Genomic DNA, 19,257 nt, shown 5'->3' on the forward strand with positions numbered 1-19,257 from the left:
GACCTAGGACCGCCCGTGGAGGCCCAAGGGCCCGGAGCCCTGCGGCCTCTGCTCCCGGGAGAGCCCCCGCCTCCTACTGCGGGCCCAGCAGACACCACAGGCCCCGGGGGACAAGGCCAGGGTCCCTGGGAGGAAAGGGCCAGCCCCCGTGCCTACAGCCCCGAGGGGCCTCGGTTCCTCCGGACGCTGGCCCTGCGACGTCAAGAAGCAGCGCAGGTCCCTGGGCTGGTCCCCGCCCGTGACGTCCCCCTGCGGTGGGGCGCAGACAGGCACCTCAGAAGGCGCCTTCCACACTCTGTAAGCTCGAGCACCGAAGTGTTAATCTTCTAGCCTCTGCACAGGGAGCAGCCTCCGTCCAGAAGATGCGGGAACATCTGGCCCCCCCAGGATGCGTGGCCTCCGCCCTCCCACGCGGCCTCCCGCTGCCCGCCTCCCTGTTTGCCCTCTGAGGGGTCCTTACTGAGCACCTACTAGGTGCTGGGGCCCGGCCGCCCGGGGGGCTGACGGAGAAAACGGCTTCAGTCGGCGCCCGGGCCAGGGCAGGCCTCTTGGAAGGGGGCACATTCGAGAAAAGACCAGAACGTGCTGGAGGAGTGAGCCATTCCTCCGGAGGGAGGAGTGCTCTGATAGTAGGGAGAAGGCGGGGGCCGGGACAGGCTGGGGGGCGGGAGCTGCAGACCCCGCGGGGCCACAGGGGACCCGGGCGTCACCAAGCAGGAGCTGCCGGCTGAGGACAGGCTGGAGGGGCGGAATTTAAAGGAAGTGAAGCTTTCATGTTCAGGGCGTGTGAGGCAGAGTGGGCTCCCTCCGGGGTGCTATGCCAGGGCACCCCCTCGCCTGGGTGGGCGCAGGAGGGATCACCGGGAACAGAGGTCGGCCGGATGCAGTGGGCCACCTGGGTACTCTGACCGCAGGCCATTTCCGGAACCTAAGGAGGCAGCCGTGGCCGCCTTGGATCTCTCTAGATGCCTTGCCTGTTGCCCCCCGACCCCCAGGATCCTCCCCCGCTGCTCAGGACAGTGCCCCTACTGGGCGCACCTTGTCCCCCCCTCTCTCGGACCCTGAGCGCCGCCGGTCTGCCTCTCCCTTCCCAGTATGTGGCGACCCCAGGGGGAAACCCGCAGTGTTGGGCTCCGTGTCCCGGCCCTCTAGCCTGTCGGCCGTGGGGCACAAGGGACAGGTCTGGCTCATCTGTGCAGACATTGGTCTCACCCCGCCGATGGGCACAGATGCCTCCGCGAGCAGGCCCCAGGCGGGCAGGGCTGCTGCGAGAAGACCAACCAATGGGCTGTGGGAGGTGTGAGTCCTGGCAGGGGTCGGGGGGGGGGGGATAGGGCGGCACTTAGCAAAGATGTGAGTCAATTGTCCCCGAGCAGAGTCCCCATGCCATGTCAGTCCGGGCCGGCTGGTAGGTCCCCTCGTCAGGCTGAGGGGAACGGGCGGCACTCACCCCAGGCTCTGATGCCTCTGGCAGGCGGGCCACTGGCCAGCACCCTAGACCTTCCACTTGGGCTCCCGGGCCCCGGGGGCCAGCTATGTGTCTGCACGGCCCCCCCAGAGCTGCCTAGGGACTCCACGGGGCTCCTTCTAGAAGGGAAGCCAGGTGAATTATTTGGTTCCTTCGGAACCCTTTTATCTCTTTGGCCTCTACACCCACTTGGAGAAGGTTCGGTTGGAAGGCACCCAACCCCACCCAGATGGCGTCAGAGGGCTTCAGGGGTGACAGAATGAATGGTCCAGGGGCGGGCGGGCTCAGGGGCAGGTGCTGGGAGACGGCAGCACAGCCTGGAGGAGGGCACCCCTCCGTACACCTGCTCACAGCGGAGGCACAGCCCCCCCAACAGGGCTCCCCGAAGGTGAGCTCTGGCCTCCCCTCCTGTTCCTACGCCTGCCCCCTGGGGTGGCCCCGCCTTTGATTAAGCAACAGCGGTGGCCCAGACAGCCACACAGGGTCCTTGAGCCGCTCCTAATTGGTGTGCTGTCATCACTGCGGCCTACTGGGCCTGTGGTGACTCATGTAAGGGAACCGGGCAGGGAGGCGAGGCCTGACCTTCGGCGGGACACAGCGCGCTCCTGCCCTCGCCGCTGCCTCTCAGCTGGTCCTGCCGCTCCTCCGCACTCAGTATCCCCTGGCTCCCCGCCTGCAGCTGTGGCCGCTCCCTCTCGCTCAGCGCCCACCGCGCAGGCCCCACGTCTCCACCTGCCACCTCACAGCTTGCCCCCAGCTGGGCAGCTTGTCACCGCCCTGCTCTGGGAGACCACTTTCCCCGGTTCAGATGCTGCCGCTCTCTCTGCCTCTGCGCTGCCTTCTGGGAAGCCATGCCCCCCGTTTCAATGTCCACCTCCCCCATGAAACAGAAACCAGCTCCTCTCTGCCTCCGCTGGTACCGCAGCTGCCTACCGTGGCATCATGCGCCCTGCCCCAACGGCCCTGCCCGCTCCGCACGCCCCGCTCGCTCCACAGGCACCTCGCCCCGCACACCCTCCGTCCCCTCTCCACCGGATGACCCCTGACACATCTGCGTGGCAATTCAAGGGGAACATTCTCCACAAAGTCTCTGCCCAAATTGATCACTGCTGAGTCTGTAATCCGGCGACCGTCCCTGTTCTACTGTGCTCGCCGGTGACCGGTGAGCGCGTCTTCCCCGCTCTCGGGGTCGTAAGCCGTTGGCGAGACGTGGTCATTGAACCGGCAGGAAGTCCACCCCGTGGCCAGCCCTGAACGGGAACGGGGGCCTGGAGGCGTGCGTGACCTGGGGCCTGGCTAGCGAGGAAGAGCTGGGAGTGTTTTGTGTGAGGTGGGGTCACCATCCCGAGAGCACGAGGATGAAGGGCAGGAGTGCCTGGACCCCCAGCACATCCCTCTCAGTGTGCCCAGGGGCTCCGCCCGGGTCTGGGGGGCCCCTCGAGTCCAAGACCGTGCTCATGCTAACCTTCCTCGGCTTCATTAACTCTACAGGCAATAGGGCAGACAGGAGCCATCAGTTAAATCGAAGTCTGTCTTGCGTGACTGTTGGCTCCTGTAGAGACTGAAGGCAAATACTATCGTTTTTCTGGGGGGTTCTCTGTAAGCTGGGCAATTCATTCCCTCGTTCCGAATAAGGACAGTAACCGTCGCTGGAAGGGCCGAGAACAGAAGCGACCGGGCCTATCTGCAGGCCTGACGGAGACTTTCTGGCCTGGGCTGGCTGCCTAGAACGGACTGTAGGCACTAAAAGTGCAGGGAACATACCATTTTGGTACTTTCATCTTTCAGACCTTAATTGGTTTAATTGAATTGCAAACCTCCACAGAGAGGGACTCGCGCCTTCTGATATTTGCTCCATCCTGACCCAAGTTGGCCAGCACTGTGGGGCGGGGAGGGGGGGACTACAGCAGAGACCTGTGGCGGGTCCTCCGGCCCGCCACACCCCTGCTCTGTCACTTTCAACAGGGTGCTGCCAGAGGTCAAGTTCGGGCCTGTCACCTTCTGGACCCTTCCCTCCTGTGGGGCCTCAACACCCTGAGGCCTCCTGTCCCCCCGCCCAGGGACTCACGGCGATGTGATGAGAGACCCGGGAGTCCCCGTCTGCTCTGTGCCTGCCCTCCCTGGCCACTTCTAATTAGGTTTTGGAGGGTCTCCCAGCACCCCTGACTTACCCTGCCCTGATCTCCCACTTGGCCTCCTGGATCTCCTCCCTCAAGGCTCTGGGCAGCCCACCACCCGGCAGGAGGCTAGGAGCTTCCTGAAGGAGGTGGGGGCACCTCTGTTCCCAGGCTCCCTTCTCTCGGGACCCCAGTCCAGATGCTTCCCTCATGGTACCTCATAAGCAAGGGGCAAGAACACAGCTGTCCGTTTCACGGATGCAAAAACTGAGGCTGAATCCTAACGCGTCTCCACCTCTGACTTGTGGGATTTCGTTCTCCAGTCCTTGTCCCCTCCGTGAAGGCGAGCGTGGGCAGCCCCCACGGGAGACCAGGCCCCCTGGGGGAGCACCGGGGGGGGGGTCTCCCTCCTGGCAGCCAAGGAATTCAGCCCATCCTCAACTGTGGCGACACGGTCCCCCTGCAGCCCCTGCCCGCTGCCGCCGGGGTCTGAGTGGACAGGTGTCCCCAGGACGGATGGGGCCTGGCTGGCAGCAGAGACTAAAAGCCAGGAAGTCCCAGGTCCCTGCATCACTCCAAGTCACGGTGTCCTCACCCTGTGGTCAGTAAACTGGTGACAAGAACATCCCCCCTGTGCTTGCCCAAGGCAAGAAAGGAGCAGAATCCGGCAGAGCCAAGTCACCTCTGAAGTGGGGTCGGAGGGCAGGACACGGGCCTCAGGGACCTCCCGGGCACATGCCCTCCACCACCGGCCTCCTTGGGGCACACTGCCTGCCGCCAACTCCCGACAGACCCACCGAGCCGGGCCGCTTTCCAGAAAGACCCATGGCTCAGCAACGTGACTCACTGTGGGGATTCCTTGGAAAAACTGTCCCCTCCTCTGTCCACCTCCTGGGCCCCCGGAGCCTGAGGGGGGACAGCGGGAGGCCCCCCAGGCTGGCCCTGGGCCTCCCTCGCACCTGCAGAGGCGGGGCGTGGCCAGCGGGAGCAGGAGCAGGTGGGGAGTGGGTGCAGGGGCCCTCGGCAACCGCTGCCAGAGCCCTGCCCTCTCCTGTCCCAGGCAGGTGAAGAGGTGGCTGGGCGCCCCCGGGACCCCTGGCCGCCCCCTCCCTTGCGGGGGTCCCTGTTCCTCCTGCCCAGCCCCGCCCCTCCCCTCTGCTTGACACACCTTGGCTGGCCACCAGGTAGGGGGAAAGAGGGCTCCGGGGATGAGGCCTGCATTCAGCCGAGGAGGGAGGGAGCGCGCTGGGAGGGGGGAGCCAGGCCGAGAGCAGCCTCATTAATATTTCAGAGGCACCGTCACTGCAGCTCCTGGGCCCTCGCAGCCCCAGCACTGGTGCTAGCCGAGGGAGGAGGATGGGAAGAAAGAAGGAAATCAAACAGAGAAAACAGATTTAAAGGGACAGTCCCCCCTCCGCTCCTTCCTCCTCCTTGTTCCTGGTACAATCTGTGCACAGCCAGGCGGCTCTCACGGGAACGGCTTTGGGCAAAAACAGAAACAGCAGAGAAGGGCCAGCCCCCCGCTCCCCCCACACCCCTGTACCCCGCCGCACCCTCTTCCCAAATTCACGCACACACGCCCCCCATCTGCAGGTCCCCGCACCTCCGCCCCCGCAGGGCCGCCCCCAGGCCACAACCAGGCCACGAGGGCCACCTCAGGGACCCACTGGGGGCTGCCAGCAAGGGCAAAGGATGCTCCCTACCAGTGCCTGGTCCAGGCTCACACGACCGTCTGAGGCCGGCAGAAAGACAGATGCACAGACGCCAGACATTGGAAGTCTGCTAATTAGAGCCGAGCCAAGGAGGATTCTGGAACCCGGAGAAACTCAAGTCTAGATTCCTAGAGGCGGCAGGGACCTGGGGTTTAGCCCCGGCCTACAGGTGCGTGAACTTCTACAGTAGCCCTGGCTACTAGGGCCCAGGACTATTCTAGAGAGGTGGATGCCAGCCGTGCAGGGCCCCCTTTCCACAGGGACTTGAAAGATGCACAGCCCCAGCCGAGGCTTTGCAGTCGCGAGAGGGTGGCCCTGGGAGCGTGCAAAGCCCCTGCCCGCGGAGCCCCGGGGCCCAGCCAGCTTTGATGCCCCACGTTGGCCTGCCTTCGTGGCTCGGGGAGGGCCCAGAAGCCTCCAGCTAAAACACGCCCCGACGGATAATGTAAAATGGTGCAGCTGCTACGGAAAACAGTACAGCCACTCCTCAAAAAACCGAAACACACAATCACCGTGGGATCCAGCAATTCCGTGTCGGGGTCCAGCCCTAGAAGAATCGGAAGCAGGGTCTCTAAGAGACTCGCACACCCGTGTTCGTAGCGGCTTGATGCCCAGTAGCCAAAAGGCAGGAGCAGCCCCAGGGCCCCGGGGGCACGGGGGGATAAGCCCGATGTGGCCGGCGGTGCAATGGCACGCCGTGCGGTCCCCCAGAGGGAGGACTTTCAGACACCTGCTACGACACGACACGCGTGAACGCGGGAGACATCCTGCTGAGCCCGAGAAGCCAGACACAAAAGGACAGATGCGCGGGAGTCCGCGTCTACGAGGTGCCCGGAGCAGTCGGATTCGGAGGGACGGGACGTGGGACGGTGGGCGCGCTAGGGGGGGGGGCGGAGGGGGCGTCCGTGTCTCACGGGACAGGGTTTCAGTGGGGACGCCCGAAAGGTGCCGGGGCAGGGTGGCGGGGGCGGCTGCACAAAATAGGGACCCTCTTGGTGCCACCGCGCCGTGCACGTGGTTAACATGGTGAATTTGAGGTCCTCGGGGTTTAACCACAATTGAGAAACCAAACAGGTCTCACCGCCCCCTTTGCCCTGTGTCCAGGGATCGCAGGAGTCCCACCGCCTTGACTGGCGGGCGGGCTGGTGGTCGTGCCCACGGAAATTTTAACTTTCAGGAGCATCCATCCCCTATCTGAGGTGGAAACCTAAGGCGAGCCGTCTGGGCGGCCCTACCCCCACCCTTTGCGCTGGCTCGTCGTGACCTTTGACACCGCCCACATCCTGCCTCGGCTGGGTGGTTGCCCTATTAGGTGGCAGAGACGCAGAGAAGCCGGGAAGCTGGGCTCACTGGCGGCCACTGGCACCGGCTGTTGCCCTCCTACCTGCCGGAAGTGTGGCCCCCCACTTCCCACGCGCCCCCCACCCTGTCCTCAGAAGGGACCAGAAGGGATGGCCAGAGCCGTTGGGGAAGGCCGGGCCTCCCCCTCTGCATTCTGCTTACATAAGAGGCCTGCGGAAGTGCTAACGAACCCCCAGGAGGTTGTGGCAGAGACTTGCTAGACATTCCCCGATCTCTGCGCCTCTTTTCCAATGTTGTATTTTAATTTTTAATCAGGCGTCTTGTCATCCAGCAGAACGACTGCATTCCCCCAACTCTGGTGCAGCTCCCTGTGACCACGTGACTCGGTCCTGGCCAACGGCAGCGGGCACAGGGACAGGGCCTCAGCTCACTCTTGGACTGCACGTGGGATGGCACACGGGACAGAAGGGGGACAGGGCCAGCTTCAGGGCCGCGTCGGAAAGGGCAGGAATGCCCCCCGCGGCTCGCCGAAGTCTCTGCCACCTAACCCAGGCCCACGCGTCCACGCGCTCCCTGGGACACGCGACGACCCGGAGCTGGGCTCCCGCTCACCTGTGTATTGGACCCTGTCCCGGAAGTTGTAGCCGAAGCAGAAGACGCAACCGCGCTAGTACTGAAGACAGACAGAAGGACAGTCTGGTGACAGGCGATGCCCTGCGCCTGGGCCTGGGCCACGAGCAGCGCCGCTCCCCGTGCCTGACGGAGGCACGCAGGAACGGATTTGTTCCGAGCGGCCGGCCGCTCAGCCAGGAAGGGGGGTCATCCCCACTTCTGAGCTGAGGCCCAGAGAGGTTGAGGAGCTCCCTCGAGGTCACACAGCCAGCAAGGAGCAGAGGCCAACGTGAACCCGAGTGGTCTGGCTCCAGAGAATTCTACATCGCTCCTCTGCCAAGTGACTGCCCAGGAAACCCCAGAAAAGCAATGAACACATGATTAAAACCAATTAAAAGAGTTCAACAAAGTGGCTAGACAGGAAATCTGTTCCCATAAACCTCAGGGCTCGGGAGTGCAGCCACCGGAGCCAGGCCTGGCTGTCCCAGGCGGCTCAAGGCACAGTAAGCAGCAGCTCTCTGGGGCTCCACGTTCGCATCTGGGAAATGGCCATCGTTCCTCCCGGCTGGGTGGCTGTGAGCTCTGAGGACGTCCCGCAGGCCCGCGTGCCTAGCCAGGTCCCCAGGGCGCCTGCTTCCCCGGAGGGAAGATGAGGAAGGCCCCGCCCCTTGTTGGCTGCTCCCTCTGCCACGCCCACCTGCCCGGAAGCCCTGAGCTCTCTCTGAGCCCATGTGGACCCCAGAATTCAGAGGTCGGAACCAGGCTCCACTAGAGAGACCAGAACATTCTGCTTGGTCAGACGCCAACCCCATGCAGCGCTCGGACGCTTCCCCATTCCTGGGGCCATGCCCCAAGCCGGCCGGGGCCACGGATCCCTCCTGGAGAGTGCTAGACACTGCGGGGACAGCTGGCTCCCCACGATGCTTCAGGAGGGAAGTCCACACCCCCACACCCCCACACCGGTGCCTCTCAGAGCACCAGGTGCCCCTGGGTCCCACAGGGAAGTCGGAAGCCCCTTTCTGGCTGGGGCCTTGAAGTGTCATTATAGGGGTCACAACTGTACCCTGGGGAAGGCAGTCATTTGTTTCCTGCCAGAGAAGGCGAGAGCTGGGGAAGGAGAGTGCGAGAGAGCAGGAGAGGAGAGCTGATGGGCAGGAAGCATAATGACACTAATTATCCAATTACAGCGGGCTGCTCAGGACAGAGCTGCATTGCAGCAGGGAGCCCGAGCCAGCCGCCCCTTCCCCCCCGGACTCGTGGCCTGGCACACTGTGGCCCACGCCCCTCCTGCTCTATCCCACGAGCACTTGGCAGGTAGTGAGGTCCCGGGCCTGCCCCACAGAGCGCTGAGCCGGGCCCGGCCTATGGTCTCAGGAGTGACGGGCGGGAGGGGACCCGGGCACACCACGGCTGGCCTCTGGGACCTGCCTCCAGCCCACGAAGGGGCCGAGAAAATACACGGGGGGTCTCGGAGGTAGCAGATCCCTGTTTCCCAGGCTTTCGTAGAGGACACACGGACAGAAGGAGGGGTGCCCCATCCCACTCCTCTCCCGTCTCCCCAGCTCTGTCCGTGGTACCACACACTGGCCGCCCCGCCAGCTTCTGATCCCCAAAGCCAGCAGCGAGCCACTGGAAGCACCCAAGGCCCAGACAGGAAATTAAGGAAATGGCAGGCCGCTGAAGGCCACGGGACGCTGCAGGCCCACGGGTGACCAGACAAGGAGGCTGCCGGGAAACACACGTGTCCCCCTGGGGTCAGGCTCCACGGGGGTCCCATTGTGGCTCCTGCTGAGGAGAGGATCTGGTTTCTGGAGTCAGGCTGAAGCCCTTGGGAGGACGGGCTTGGGGAGACTCAGTGGGTCAAGGTCAGGGGCCAGGAGGACTGTCAGGGAAGGAGACCCACTTCCTGGTGGCCAGTAAGAGTCTGGAAGACCAGGTGCAAACTCCCACACATGTCCCATCCCACAGACAAAAGGGTGAAGCCTTGTAAGGCCCCAGTTGGCTGAGGTTAGGGGCAGGTCCCTAGAGCCAACTCGACGTGGAGAAGGAGCTGACCGGGGCCATCACCATCTGGGGAACTTAGGCACAGGTCACTCTGAGCACTTAGGAAAGACCTGGGCCTTGGCCATTGCTTTGCAAGGGGAGTGGCAAGGGTGCGGGCCGAAGCGGAGAAGCCGTGTTCAGACTGCAGATGGCAGTTGACTCTAGCTGGCCTTCCGTGACCCAGACACCAGAGCGCTCACGCCACCTTTCCGGGCTGACTTTGGAGGAGTACCTGCTGCTAACGGCGGTGACAGAGGAGCCAGTGACGGGCAGGGAGGGCTAGCTGCAACGCCTCCAGGCCCGGCCCTGGCACCCTTACTAACCCCGGCCGGCCACTGTGGCAGGAAGCACCGGAAGGTCACCGAGGGCCTGGCTGCCATCTCCTGAAAGATCAAGCCCCGCCACGTCCCGAAAGCCTATTTCTGGCAGAGGACCCCAGGACACAAAGCCAGAAGCATCTCCTGCAAAGCCCTGAGAGGACACTGCAAAGCTCTCGCAGGCCCAGGAGGTGCCGAGAGGGACGGAGGGCTGGCGCAGAGGCGCGAGGGCCCCTCCCGTGTGGGGACGCCTCGACGTGATGGCAACGTGGCGGGCGCTGAGCCTCCCCCCTCGGCATACCCCACACCACGGCCCATCGGCCAAGGACCAGGAGCCTCGGCAAGGAGGCACCAGGCGGGGGTGGGGGCACCCTGCACTGGCCTCTGCCGGGCATGTGCCCACGCCCCTCTCCTGCAGGTGTTGGACCGATCAGGTGCGGGCCTTCCTCTGACCGCGGGGGCGCCCCACTCACGGGGCAGCACTCGGGGACCCCAGCAGCCCAGGGAGCCCAGGCTGCCTGTCCCCGGGCCACGTGCCTCTCTCATGGGCCTGTGGCTCCAAGGCAAGATGGGAAAATCGGGCCCCGAGGCACCAGCGGGGCCCAGGAAGCACTCGCCCGGGCACCTCCCCACGCTATGCACCCAGGGCGCTGAGCACTCCCTGCCGGCCGGGTCGACTGTGGAGAAGGACCCTCCCCGCACGGTCGCGCCCCGTGCCACCCTCGAGGCCTGTGCCAGCAATCTTGCCCACGGAGCTGCTGCAGAGACAGGCTGCCCACGCGTCTCGACCCCGGTGCGGGGTTTGTGCCCAAACGGCAGCGTGCGGGGATTCCCAGGGTCCGGATGGTCCAGGGACCCACGCCGTCCCCAGGCCACTTGGGGGGAAAGCAGGCGGTGGTGGCTCTTGGGACTCTCCTTCATTTGGGGCAAGCCAGCGACGTGACTCAGCCCTGTGGTCGAGTCCCACGCCCCAGCCGGGTGAAGGTGGCCAGCGGCGATCCCCACCTCTCCCTGCCCCTTCCCGGCTTTGCCAGCTTTGTTTTCCTGTTTCTTAATCAAGAGGCCCTGGTGCTCCTGGGCTGTCTGGCCGTCCTCAGCTGTGAGCCTTTGCTGCGCACACTCGCCTGCCCACACCCGCCTCCCCCTGGGCATCTCTGTGAGGAAAACCCACGGTGTCTGTGGACAGCAGAGGACGTTCGTCTGGCTTTAAGATTTCTAAGGTGTGACCTGCAGGTCGGGTATTAAGAGATACAAGGTGTGGGGCCACACACAGGTCCGCAGAATGGGCCGGGCAGCTCAGAAACGGGCCCTACTCCACATCAGGACCCTTGGGCTTAGGAGGCCCCCACGTTAGCTGGGGCCAAAGCATCCGAGAAAAGAAACGGGGATGACGGGCTGGCCCTCAGGGAGACAACGCACCCCAGAGCCTCACCTTGAATTAGTCCCCAAGGCAGGTTTCCTTTGGATGAAATGGGGTTTGGTAAACTATGGCCCAAGGGCCAAAGCTGGCAGCCAAGTGTTTTTGTGAATAAAGTTTTATTGGCGCACGGCCACATCCATTCATTTCTGTCCTGTTTGCGTTTGGGACAGAGACTGTGTGGCCTGCAAAGGGGAAAATATTCACTCTCTGACCCTCTGTAGGAAAAGCTTGCCCACCCCTGAATCAAAGGGTTGAACATCTTCGAAGTGCAAACTACACACACACACACACACGCACGCATGCACGCACGCACGCACACACGCACACCCAGGGCAAACCCCAGAAAGGCTAGCTCTCAGATTTTTGTCGGGGGTTTTGTAAGCCCAGAAGCAGTGGAAGAAATCACAAGAACCCGTGACATAGAAAGTGTTTATCTTGTACGTGAAAACATTCAAAGGCAAGGAACAAAGGATTTTCCAAATCACTTGCAACAGGCACGCTCAATTGTCAACAGCGTTCATGTGTCGAGTTTATCCAAACCCACGAGAAAACCACTAGGGTCGCAATAAAGGCGGGGCAGGGACAAACCCCTAAAAAAGCGAGAGACGCAACTAAATGAACGTGGGAAAACGCTCACGCTCACAGACAATTAAAGAAATGGATACTGAAGTCGATATTTTGGACCTGGATATTTCTGCCAGGTTGTTTGATTATAATATCTGATGCTGGCACGGCTTCGGTGAGCCAGTCTTTCGGATGTGCTGAAGAGCCCTTCTGGAGAACAATTTGGCAGAACGAGCTTCTGTCTGGGCACTCTCTCCTCGGGACAGGATGAGCATTACCCACCAAGATGCTCAGCAGAGCCTCACGTATGACAGCAAAACGGATCTGACTGCCTGGATCTCCACAAATAGCCAAATAATTAAGCGAATTATAATCTCTTGAGAGAATATTATTCAGCCATTAAAAATTGTAATTACAGCCCTGAGGACTGCCTTGATACATCCTGGGTGCCGGGTAAATCGCTGTTGAATGGGCAAATGAGCATTCGCAGCTCTTTCTTCGCACGATTCAAATGCCTTCCCGATTTTTGCAAGAAGCACTTACTGCTTTCGAAAGCTTCAAAAAATTAAACCATATCCATTTTGGGAAAAAAAAATTCATTTAGGAAGGGATTATATTAATAAAGAAAATGCTTATGTGAAGTAAAAAATAGATTACACGATTGTGCCCACGGTATAATTACAGTAATGTGAAAATAAACGGCCTATGCAAAGAAAGCGGAGAGGAGCCCAGTCCAATAAGATGGAAACCCTGGCTTGCATTCTGGTGATAGGATGGAGGGGGTTCCTACGTCGTCTACGTCTCTGTGTTTTATGAATCTTCTATAAAGAGCATGCATGTTAAGAGCATGATTTTTAAATGGAAAGAAATAAATGGGTTTTTTTAAATTTTTTTTTTAGACCCAAGAACCTCGCCCATCTGTGCAGAGCTGTTCGGGGCCGCCAGCATGTTCCAGGTGAGCAAGCCTGAGGCGCAGGGCAGGGCCAGATCCACATTTGCCCCCAAGCCAGTGTGCCAGGGCCTCGTGCACGTGTGCTCCCAGCATGAGGTGCTCTCTCGCCATGTTTGTGGGGGCCCCTGGGCTGGCCTTCCGCAGTGGTGGCAAAGGTCCCCAGGCTCCCCAGGGGGCAGGCGGGCTGCCCAGAGGCCTCCACACCACCCTTGACCCAGTCCCTTGCAAGGAACCATGGGGGGATAGGCAGGGCAGTGAGCTCGGGGTCCGGGTGACGACTGGAGTCTGTACTGGCTCCGGTGGCGCAATGTGACGGAAGCTTCTGGAATGATGGAAATGTTCTCTGTCTGTGGGCTGTCCGGTACAGTAGCCACCAGCCACGTGTCGCTACTGGGCACTTGAAATGTGGCTGCTGAGACTGAGAAACGGAATTTTTAAGTTTACTTAATTTGAACTAAATTACCACTTGTGGCTAGTGGACTGCGAGGCTCTTTGGACAGCGCCTCAACATCGTTGCTGCAGGAAAGGACGTCCCGTTTGTATAAGGGGTTCCCTTTTACTGAGGGACCCACCTACAGAACCTCAGGCAGGCTCAGGACCATTTCAAATAAGGCGCTCCCCGATAACACGGGCCCGGCACCCCATCCGCCCAACTCCGATTCCGAGCCAAGTCTCTGGAAACCTCTTGTGCTCCAAGGCCCCCGCCAGTGCCCGGAGGTGGGAATCGGGAGAAACCTCCAGCCCTTTCCTCCCCCCGGGCCTTTCCACTTGATCCTGTGGCTCTGGCCCGGGCTCTGCCAGCGACTCGGCCATGTGACCTCGACCTCTGTCCCCTCCCGACCTCGGCAGCCCAGGACACCCAGCCTTGATTGACTCCCGCATCCGAGATCCTTTCCCTCCATCCCGGCGACGCGTGGGCTCGGATCCCGCTCTCCAGGCGGTACCCCGGCCGCCTTCCAGCGCCTCCCACCCGACAGAAGGTGCACAGGCAGGGGACGGCGTGCCAGCCGGGCGCCACTTGGCCCGGCTTCTGCCAGCCTAGGCAGGGCAGGGAAGAGGGGCGCGGTGAGGCGCCAGAGCCCCAGCCCAGGACGCGGCCCTCCGGGAAATGACGGCGCCCGGGAGGGGAGGCCACATCTGCGCACGCCGCACCTCTGCCCTGCCCCGCAAGCACGCAGCCCGAGCCTGGCTCGCGGGCCCATCTCGGAGATGGCACCGGCGAGGCTCCCGCGCAGCTCGCCGTCGGAGGCAGGCACCCGCCTTTCAAGCCACAGCCGGGCCGTCCACCAGCTGCCGCGGACACCCGCGGAGACGCTCCTCCTAGAGGTGACCCGGAGGGGCCAGCACACTTGCTGAAGATCGACCCCCAACTTGCTTGGGATTGACATCCACCCACGGTCGGCCGTTTGCCTCAGTGGCTTCGGGGCGGCGGGGCCTTCCCGGGGCGGAAGGGCCCTCGATCATCCGCTCCCCCGTCCAGCTAAGGGCCTGCTCTCCGATCTTGGTTTTGCCACCTGCCGGCCGCACGACCTTGGGCAAGTCACCTAACCTCTCTGGGCCCCATCCGAAAAATGGGACAGTCACAGCCCTTGCTTCATTTGGTTGTCCTTTCAACGGAGTGAGGGAATGTGCGTGAAGCACTCCAGGGAAAGACGAGTGCCATTATGACGACTGTCACTACTGACTTTATTGAGCGGGCCGGTGACCTCCGACGCAGATGGCAGCCCCGAGTTTAAAACTGGAAGGCAGTGCAATGGGCAGAGCCCACGTGCGTGCTGACAACTTGATCCGTAAGTGGAAGCAGGAAGTGGGGCCTGAAGCTCAGCCCTCAAAGCCCCCAGGGGCCCGGGCACTCCGGTCCCATCCAGCGGGAAGGCAGGGGGCCCCTCTCTCCAAGCCACGCTGGGGGAGGGGGAGGGGCCGGAGCTGCCCCCAGCACCCTTGGTTGCCTTCCTGGGCTGGGAGATGTTCTGGGGTGGCGAGCACGCACTGACTCAGGGCCCGGCCTCTCCCCACTCGCTCACAAATGATTCAACCTCCAGAGCTCTGGGCTCAGAAGCCTGAAATGTCAGGGGAGCCTCTGAGACCCCCCCCCCGCCCTCCCCAGGCCTGGAGCAGGGAAGGGACTTGGCCAAGGTCACGACGACCATCAGGCCGGGAGCTGGCAGCAAAGTGGAGCTCCCCGCGGGCCAGGACACCTCCGACCAGCGTCCCTGGCCCCTGGGTCCCCTGCAGCATCTCTGCTGCGCTCTCCCCTGCGCTCTTAGCCTCGGGGGCTTCCATCCCCAAGGCATGGCTTTCCTTCTGGCTCTGCACAAAGCCCCCTCCCACGCCACCCCAGTTCCATCTGCCTGCGCCCCCCCCAACACACACACACTTCTGTGCCAGAGCTGCCTGCCCCTTCACTTGAACCACCTGGCAGCGCTGGGCAGGGACCAGGTTGATTTGATCAAGACTAGCCGTGTCCTTGGCCGTCCGTCTCCTCTGGGCCGGCAGTGGGGACAATCAATGCCCTGGGACCGACGCTGCCCGGCCCCTTCCAACCGGCTGGCTCTCCAGGGGCCAGCTCTACCCGCGGACGCGCCGCCAGGCTAAGGCCCTGGCAGCCCCGCGGCCCTCTTCTCTGTGGGCCAGTCGGTGGGGGCTCCCAGCAGCCTGCTCAGCAACCACATGGCTCGCCTGAAAGGGGGCAGTGCAAACAGCGCGGGCCTGTGGTGTTGACAGAGTCGGCCTCGGGGTGGGGTGGGGGTGAGGGGGGTCCAGGAACCTGCTTTGAATGGTGCTGGGACACGTGGGAGGTGCTCTGTCCCACCAGGTGCCTGGCAGTGTCCCCAGCCATCCACCCAACCAGTCAATGCAGGGCCGAGGCCCGTCCCCTCCTGAGGCCTCAATGATCCCAGGTGAAAAATGGGAACAGAGAGCCCAGCCTTGCCTCCCTTGTTGGGTGATTCTGCAGATTCAGTGAGGTCAAGGTCGCCAACGTGCCACACAGACACCTGTGCCCACTGTGAGCCAGGCCTGTGCTGGGCACTCCAGTGCTCCCTGCCTTAAAGGGCTCCCAGAGGAGTGAAGGGTGATGGCCGTGGAGAGGGCACCGATCTCGTGGGTGAATGAGGGGGATGTCTTCCGGGCTGGGGGCCAGGGGAGACTGGGATGGCCAGGGTCAAGGCTGGACTCGACTCTGTGGCCCGCAGGGATCCACTTTCGGTCCCAGGCTCAATGACCTCATCTTTGAAATACGGAGTGGGAGAGGGTGCACTCACCTGCCCGGACCTGGGGAGTGTCACGCTCCCAGCTGAGGGATGCTGGCCCTGCCCTGCCCTGCCCCTTGAGGGAGTGTTCCCCAGGGTCTTCCACGCCCTCACAGGCTCGCACCCCAACACTGCCAACACATCAGCCCTGGGCCCTGCCTCTACCCTGCTTGCCACCCCTCCTCGCCTGGCCAGCTGCTAAGCCTGCGGGGGGTGGGGGGCAGCAGAAGGAGGGAGACCAGGTCCTAGAGAGAGGATCTAACTGTCAAAGGCGGAGACCCAGGGCTCCCTCCTTTGGGAGATGCCGCTCGCACCAGGCTCCAAATTCCAGAATCCTAAGCCCAGAGAGCACTGAGGCCCGATAGGAGAAGCCATCTGGCCAAGGTCACACAGGTGAGGAGGGGGAGGACAGCTGTGCGTGGAGGGATGGAAAAGGAGTTACCGAAGTGTGGCCTGGGAGGCTTGTCGTCGGTGCTGCCCGGGCCAGCGGCGGGGTCTGCTGGGCAGCTGTGTGGGCGTGCTGGGGACAGTGTGGGAACGCGGGGGGTTTCTCGGTGTGCTGGGGAAGATGACACGGTGAGGGTGCACGGGGGGAGGGGGGGTGTCAAGAGACTCCGGGAGGGTGCTTCGGGCGCAGCCTGGCTCCAGCCCAGGCCCCGGCGCCCAGGCTATGCCCGCCCAGGACCCCGCCCGCAGCCCCCAGCGCCTTTTCCCCCCCACCGCGGCGCAGATGCGCGTGCGCGCGGGATGCGGGGCGCGGGGCGCGGGGTGCGGGGCGCTGCCCGCCGGCCCAGGGCCCCCGGGGTGACGCTCGGCGCCGCAAGGACACGCAGGCCGGCCGCGGGGCGCAGGTGCCGTGGGCGGGGACCCGCGTCCCCCACCTGCCGGCCGCGCCACCTGCCGGGCCGCCCGCCCCGCCCGCCCTTGCCTGCGCGCCCCAGGCACCACTCACCCGGTCCTGGGCACGGCCAACGCCGCGGCCTCGGCTCCAGCGGCTGCTGTCGCTGCAGGCGGGGGCCCGGCGGGCAGCGATCCGCTCCAAGGACGGAAAGGCCCGAGCACAGGGCGGCCTGGCCGGAGGCGCGGGGCGCGACCCTCCGCGGCAGGCGAGAGCTGCGGCCGAGTGCTCCCCACGCTCCGCACCGGCGGCGGGCGACGCGGCGCGCTCGGCTCCAGCCGCAGCTCTGAGCGCGGAGGGAGGGAGGGAGGGAGGGAGGAGGGAGGGGAGGGAGGCAGCGAGCGAGCGGGGGGGGGGGGGGGGGGGGGGAGGAGAAGGGAGGAGGAAGGAGGGAGCGGGCGCGGGGGGCGGCGCGCTGCGCGGGGGCCGCGGGGCTCCGGAGCCACACTCCTGGCGCGCGCCCTTCGGTCCCCGGGATGCGCGGGGGTGTCTGTCCCTCCTGGCCTGCCCGTGCCCCCGGAGGGCGCCAGGGCGCCGGCGGCTGAGAGGTGGGCTTGGCTGCAAACCCGGGGGCCCTGGCACCTGGGAGCGCACAGAAAGAGCGCTGAGCGTGGGAGTGGGCGCAGGGCGGCTGCTCCCCCTCAAGACCCCGTCCTCTGGGTCCTCGCCCTAACAGTCAGGTGGAGTGAGGCGCTGGGTTACGGATCGGTAGCCTGGGGTGCTTGGGCGCCTGTGGTTTTCCAGGGGGCGGAGATACTCTAGAACCTGCCTGCTGTTGGAAGCATGACCATCCAAGGCGTCTTTGGGAAGGCGACTGGAGCTTATGACCCGTTCTCAAAGTTGGTGACCCCAAAAGGTCATCACAGAAACACCATTACACAGGACACCGAGATACTGCACGCAGGTGGACACCCAGAGACATGCACGGGGACGTGTACACTCCAGACGGAGGCCGAGACAGACACACAGACCCCAACTCGGAGAAGACCCACACCCACACCCACACCCACCGACACACATAGGCACACCCCCGGCCAGGGACCCGAGGGTGTGCCCACGGACACCTAGCAGCGGGGGGAGGGGGGGGGGTGCTGGCTGGCCCATGCGGCTCCTCCGGAGAGTCCCTAGCTTCCCCAGGTCCAGGGATAGTGGGCGCCTCCAGACCCGGAGGAGGCCTTCCCCACCTTCCTGGAGCATCGCGCAGAAGTGCAAGGGGGCTGGGGTGGCCTAGGAAGGGGACCGGGTCTGCAGGGAAGAGAAGCGACAGGCCCACAGTATGCGCCACCACCTCAGGGCAGGCGGGGCTCAGAGCCCCAGAATGTGGCCCCTGGAAGACACTTGGACCTAGCCACACGGTCTTTCTTGCCTTGCACAAACAGGGCCCCGGGTGTGCAAGGTCCATGCTGGGCGCCGGGGACACAGCGGGGCGCAGAAAACAGGGAGCCGGCAGGCAGAGACGTAAAGGACACAGAGGGTTTGCCCTGGGCCGGGGACTGTCGCACCTCCCCAAAGTGGGGTTCCGAGGGTGGCCCTGGAGACCCGGCACCTCTCCCCACAGGCGGAGGCTCACGCTCACATGTGCTCTCTCACACACACCGATGCTCGCTCACATTCATGCCTGCTCAGTCGCACTCACACACACTCACACGCAAGGTCACATTGCCACAACCCACACTCTGTCACTCACACACCCTCGTGCGGACACGTGCTCCTGTGCACTCGCCAACCTACCTGCGCACACCCACACCCGGCTCTTCACATGCACTCACCTACTGTCGCGCTCACACACTTGGACACGCTCAGTTATCCACACGTGTATCTAGTCAGACACATCCACACTTACAATCATTTGCATCTATTCACACGGCACACCCACTGACACCCATTGAGCTACGCACACTCTCGTACACCCCGACACAGAGAGCTCTCCCACGCACGGCTGCGCACAGTCGTTCAGCCCTGCTCCTGCACCCTCGTTCTCACGCACGCTCACGCGCTCACGCGCACTCTTGCACACCTCCTGCGGGCCTTTCCTGGCTGTTTGCTCTTGGAGAGCTAGCAGGCGGCCCCCGGCCGGGGTTGCCCCAGACGGCTGCAGCTGTCCGCCGCCCCAGAGCCCAGCCTGCCGCCGCACGGTGCCCAGAATAGGGCCCGTCAGAGGCGGGGCGGGCCGGGGCTGCCCGTGGAGCCTCCCACCACGTGACGGGCGGCCTCGGAGTTGTTCTTGCTGTGCCGCCCTCCGAGCGGGCGCCCACCGGGCCCCACCTGAAGCCGGCTGTGAAGCTGGGTGGGCCTTCCCCCGGGGCCAGGAGATGGGGTGCCAGCCCAGCCCCGGGGCAGCCACACGAGGCAAGAGGAACCCTGAGGGGTGCGAGCGCCTCCTGAGAGCCTGTGGCCTCCTCTACCCCACAGACTCGCCCTGGGTCCCCTGCTCAGCCCCCCACAGCGTGGCAGGCCACCGAGCCTGGCCCAGTGGCATGTCCTTCCGTCCCACGCCCGAGGCCCCTGACTCCAGAGCCAGAGGAGGCCCTGGTGGCCCTTACGAGAGCCTCCCTGGGGCAGGACGCACACTCTGCCCGAGCAAACATTCGGTTATTGGTC

At 63.8% G+C, this 19,257-nt stretch overlaps 1 protein-coding gene across 5 annotated transcripts in view; it reads right to left on the reverse strand.

Moving 5' to 3' along the window:
* Nucleotides 1–16,892, reverse strand: part of ATP2B3 (ATPase plasma membrane Ca2+ transporting 3) — a 61,900-nt gene extending 45,008 nt beyond the window's left edge. Inside the window, exon 1 of one of the 5 annotated variants that reach the window (XM_077889697.1) lies at nt 16,711–16,892. The gene's annotated coding sequence lies outside the window, so the exon portion shown is untranslated. Of the gene's footprint in view, nt 1–4,753; nt 4,904–16,710 lie in introns of those variants that run through there. The other 4 variants (XM_077889693.1, XM_077889694.1, XM_077889696.1 and 1 more) reach the window with 4 other exon arrangements.
* Nucleotides 16,893–19,257: the final 2,365 nt, after the last annotated feature.

The sequence above is a fragment of the Canis aureus genome, chromosome X, assembly GCF_053574225.1.
Source record: "Canis aureus isolate CA01 chromosome X, VMU_Caureus_v.1.0, whole genome shotgun sequence".
NCBI classification, from domain to species: Eukaryota; Metazoa; Chordata; class Mammalia; order Carnivora; family Canidae; genus Canis; species Canis aureus.